This window comes from Homarus americanus, unplaced genomic scaffold, assembly GCF_018991925.1.
Source record: "Homarus americanus isolate GMGI-L3 unplaced genomic scaffold, GMGI_Hamer_2.0 scaffold2539, whole genome shotgun sequence".
NCBI classification, from domain to species: domain Eukaryota; kingdom Metazoa; phylum Arthropoda; class Malacostraca; order Decapoda; family Nephropidae; genus Homarus; species Homarus americanus.
In genome coordinates, this window is record NW_024725489.1 from 9371238 (window position 1) to 9377237 (window position 6000).

Sequence of the window (6000 nt, forward strand, 5' to 3'; positions counted from 1 at the left end):
TGCTAATTTGTTGAGGATTCACCTAAAGTGCCACTTAAGTCACTGGAATCACTGTTTCGTTTGTTTTTGAATGTCAGACTGATTCTCTAATCCGTCTCACCGCTTGCCACCAGTGCGTTGGTGAGTGTTCACTGGGTTCTCTCCTCTCGCTAAGGCTTGAGACTCAAGGAGGAGCGGGCGAAATATTGCAAAATCATCTTGACCTGGCTCACCCTCTGATGAAGTTATAGACTTTAGCATGTATGACATGAACAACTACTGAGTCATTGTTGAATATCTTAGTGAATAACTAATGAGTCATTATTGAATAACTTAGTGAATAACTAATAGTTCAATGTTGAATAACTTAGTGAATAATTGAGTATCATACATTTAAGTATTGTATATTTGGGTGAATATTTATATAATACAAATGATACTGTTACACCATAAATTATCACAATAAAACTATAACAGGTTTCGGAACTGTTATATAACAGCCTTGGAGCTTTCTAGTTTGTGGGTTAAGTTGTCAGAACCCCATTTGGTCTTTCTCCATTTATTTATAATAAAATAATGTATGTACACTTCAATAAGGAGAATACCGTAATGTCACTGAAAGCTGTGAGGGCTAGAAGATGGCAAGCTTAACTGGAAGCTTGGGGTTCTACGTCTGTTTCTCGTGAGGGTCAAGTGATAACTGAGGCAGAGAGCCAGCTTCTTATGGCTGACCTGATCATCTTTAAGACGATACTTGATAGAGGAAAATACCTATCACATGATCTTAACATGCACCTCACAGGTCATGGAAAATTATGAGGAGTGATATAATTCTATAAAACAAATGTATTAACGCATATTTATATAAGTGATACTGTCTATGAGACAGGGGCTAATACATCTCAACACACGGGGCTGAAACATTCAATACGTCATCAAAGTTATCAGGAGCCAGGAAAGGATCCTTATCAGCTAAGGAAGTCTTTGCTCGTCGTGACCATAGTGTAGTGATGACGAACCTATAGCAATAACACGTTTAGAACTTGATTATGCCAAGTGGCGTGAAGATTTGTTACAACCATACCACTGTTAAGTACCATGTGTTGTTACTACACCTTGTTATTGTACAGTTGCAACTGATCCTTGTTATCTCTTGAACAAGAAATTAGAAAAAACGGAGGATATCAATAAATTTATGGGATATCTAAAGACAAAAACTCGTATTCCTTATGACTATGGTGTCCTTGTCTCGATCACTAAATAGGCATAAAATCTATCATATAATAAGTGCAGAGCCTTAATAAACATAACGAAATTCATATACTTAATCACCTAGTAAAGGTTTGACAAAGAAAAAGTTTAAAAAACACAAATTACGGCCTAGAGTAGAGGGCCTAAGACAGCAACCTTATGGTTAATCCAGCCCTCCATTGCATGAGTGTCGGGTTAACTTGGAACATGACAATACAATGAAGGACTCCTCCACACACCCGAAGCGTTCAGTGTGCAGCAAACATCTCTCTCTGGAATCACTGCAACATGTCACAGGGTTCGTCGAGTCTCATTATGTTTGGACAAAGGAATGTTCATGGCTCAGGTCCTGTACTTGTTTTCCCTGAGTATCTCGCCTATTGTACTACAGCTACAGAGATCGGTAGGCTGTTTAGGGCGAGGAAACTCAAGTTATAGACCATCATAGCGGGACAGTAGTGTTGATTCTGTCTGGGTGCTTGTGTTGTATCTAGAGCTGTTGTTGGTGATGGTGTTTGTTCCTTCATTATGCATATCAAGAAAATATGAATACAGTATTGGTACCTTGATATAGGAGGATTGATGGGTACCAACCATCTCCTCTCAGTTGTATAAGCAGAGTTTCTTCTGACCATTATCGGTCCTCCAGGGAGGAAGGTGCACGGTTTATGTGAACATTCCTTATAGGAGTTTATCACACTGCTCTAATTAGTGGTTGTTGAACGGATAGAAACTGTAATGGCCCCTGTCTCATCAACAGAAAGTATTATATAAATGGGTTCTTTACATTTGATTTATATTCAAATTCATCCCCTGTAAGTTTCCACTAGCTATGAGGAGGACATGAACTGATCACGTGAACGGTAGCTGCCCAAGAGGTTGAAGCCAATATGTCAGCAACTATGTAAGCGCGCACCAATGCGACGCCCTTAGTCAGTCTCACTCACAACCTAATATCGAACGGACATTCATTCCCGTCTATTTACATAGACGCCGTCCCTTTCTCACCACACTCATAAACAGTGGAACTTATGGTTGATCTACTCTCAGGAATTATATACATAATACTTTTTAATAAAACAAGAAACTTCAATTAGGTTTCATTACTAAAGCCCAATATATTATATGTGCACCAACCTGGTTAACTTGGAATTAACCGACCAGCTTATATAAGGTGGCAGCTCGTGTGGGTATGATTATGACATATCAGTCTACGTATCAAGGCATCAGTGTTTGTAAAAACAAGAAAAAAACCAGTGACGTGTTAAAAAATGAATACGAGTGTTAAAACAATATCCCGTATTGAGACGATATTTTGTGAGTGCTTCTCATTCTGTCGCCAAGAAGAGGTGCAGAATTAATAAAAATAACCGCATCTGAGTTATTAAATCATACAGCCTGGTGAAATCCCTGTTAGTAACAAGGGTGGCCCCGAAGAAAGCATAGTGTCAGCGATATACCAACGTGTGGTCTACAGTACAGTGTTGCAGACATTCTCATAAACTTTACTAACAAGCAGACATTTCACAATTAGCTGGACAGTTTTCCATATATATGAGACTGCAGAAGTTTGGCATACGACTAAGGTGACATCGTATCAGCGGCAGAAAGAACCGGATTCGTCTTAGGTCAGCGGCATCTGTTCTACTGTGGAGGTATCCCCCTGTAGTGAAATGGATTCACCCGACGTCGTGATTGCAGCGCCCGGCCGGAGGCCTGCACGGAGACAATTGAGGAGGCACCCGCCTACACTCACACCACCACAGATAGCAGCTGGACGGATCACATTTTCTATACAGATGCTATAACTCCTGTATTTAGTATTTCAAAAGTATACTTAGTTTATACACACATTAACATGTTCGAGACATAACTCTACATCCATAGGATATCGGATAGGGTATGTCATTGAAATAAGTGTCTTTCGTATATTCGTGTGTACTGACGTAATAAAATTTGCAGTATTTATTTCTTATCTGTTCAATTATTGATATTTTGATTATTTTAACTATAATTATTATAATTTCCTGTACATGAGAGGCAAGTGTTTTGCTTTTGCCATTAATTTTTGTCTGGCTCAATTGAAACTTATTGGATAAATTTTTAAAGTTTCCAATGTCTCAATCTGAAGACCTTACTCACCTAGCACAAGTATTTGCTGATAACTTAGAATTAGAGGATACATGTTACGTATCTACTGCATGTATATTATGTATGCTGTATTATATATAATGTATGTATATTATGTATGTGCTCCATTTATATACATTATTTATTCAGCCTAGCTAGCAGCGTGTGGCAATGTAATTACCATGTCCCACACGCTTAATTAATGTGCCTGGCGACATATGGAAGCTGTTTATGTATCACTTACCATACGTCGCCTAGAGAGCAGTTGACCCACGGACAGAGTAAGGAGCGCTACTTCCCTTGTGTACATATCTGTTATCCAGTAAATAGAACCTACAAAAATTATACAGGTGTTTGTGTTCGCTCCTATATATAGAACCTGATACCCAGAACACGAACATGGTGCAGTGTGTACTTTTACTGGATAATTATACGAGTGAAGTGTAAACTTTGTGGGAAAGCCGGCTTATGGACCCCTGCTCTGTGTCAACCACCGCTAATGGCCGTCTCCTCGAAGAATTTTTAGCAACTTTGAGCAGTGTCAGTGACAGTGATTTTCTGTGCAGTGTTTAGTGCATTGTGTGTTTCGTGCCATAAATGTGTGACCTTGTTCTAAAGGATTCCCAAGGTACACGGCATGTTCTGGGCATTTGTAAGGAGCAAAGTTTTTCGCATCCTTCTCTCGCCATGTCCAGGGGGTAACTGATGTGCGTGTCGTTTCCACCCCCCCTCACAGCTCGAGGAGACTGCTCCCACCCAGACGCGCGCACACACACATACATGTACTAACACACTGACTGCGGCGATTGCCTTATATATATTTTATATATATAATCTACTTATCTGTGTATTTAATTAATTTTTTGTCTGAGATCTTGTTGATACGACGGGCTGACCGGTCAACACTGATTTAAGACACAGTACACAGATGAAGTAGTTATGTCTCCGTAGAGATGGGTGACCAGGCTGACCATGACGCTCCAGCTCCAACAACATTGCGCAGCCCTTCACCTCGATATTCAGCGTTGTCTCCAGAGATAATTGCTTTAATGAAGTTTATGAGAGATGAAAGGCACGAGGATGAAGCTAACAGACGTGTGGCAGATGAACGCAGAAGACAAGCAGAGGCAGAGAGAGACCACCAACGGAGATTGGAAGACAGTGCATGGTTTGAAGCTTTGATATCTCGCCTCACTGTTAACCAAGCCCCTGGCTCTAACACTGCCTCGGTACTGTCTGGTTCAGATACCTCATCAATGCTTCCTTCACGCCCCCCAGCCCCACCTAAAGCGGCAGCTCAAACACTGCCCATCTTGAAGCCTGATGTGAATTTCCAGACTTTTCGTGAATGGCGGCGACGGTGGACTGATTATTCTACAATGGTGGATCTCCAGAGTTTGTCACAGCCTAAACAACTTATTCAGCTGCGTATGTGCCTGTCCTTGGAAACTCAGCGTGTCTTAGAACATACGTTGCAGGTACCTCCGACCTCTTCGTTGTCTGTAGAGGAGGTACTGGATATTCTACAACGGTACATCAAAGGGCAGCGGAATGAAGCTCTGCGCAGGAGGGAATTGTTTAACTGCAGACAGATGGAGGGTGAGACTTTTGAAGCCTTTTATGTACGACTCAAGAGAGCCTCGGAAGAGGTAGATATATGCTTAGGTAACCACCAGCAGTGCGAGGAGACCCAGTTGAAGCAGGTGATCCTGATGGGTGTTAAGGACGAGGAACTTGTCCAACGCCTCACCTCCCTCGACTCTTCCTCTTCTCTTAAGGATGTGTTGACGATATGTCGCTCCTATGAGGCTGCCAGGTGTGCCACCTCTGCCATCCGAGCTCCCCCTACAGTTGTACACGCTGTGTCCCGGTACAAGAAGGACAAAAAGTCTGCTCCTCCGCCTTCGCCCACCACGTCCACGCCCGGTTCATTTTTTAACAACTGTGGTAAGCAGCACGGAACACAGGTGTGTCCAGCTGCTGAGTCTACATGCAACAGTTGTGACCGTAAGGGCCACTGGTCACTCACAGTACGGTGCCCAGCTAAACGCGTCCAGTGCAATGTGTGCGGTCGTCTGGGCCACTATGACAAATGTTGCCCTACCAACAAACCCAAGGGACAGCGTCGTCGGAAGCTTCAGCGCCTTTCCACCAGTGAGGGCCGCCCACAGTCTTCCAATCAGAAGCATGACGACCCCTGGACAACGCTCGAGCCATATTAGGAATGTGTGCTCTCCCCCGTGTCCCAGGACCAAAGTCCCCCAGTACATCAGTGTCATCGTGACCTAAGGCAGTGTGTCATCCCGTCTTCAGATGTTGCCCGACACCGGCGCTGATGCTACAGTCATCGGTCCCCAGCATTTGCAATGCTTGGGGCTCTCTCCAAGTGATCTAGGACCGCCCCCCAAGGATCTCCGCTTCACGGCAGATGGTTCACAGATGGCCCCAGCCCTAGGTTCACTCCAAGCACAAGTCACCTTTGGCAACAGGTCGTGTCAAGCCTGGATTGATGTGCATAACGGTGTCCCGACTCCTTTGCTGTCCTACAGACATTGTCAAGAGTTGGCCATCATCTCCCAGGACTTCCCCAAACCTATTCTCGAGGTAAAACACGCCAACAGGGTGCAAGAAGGGACACCT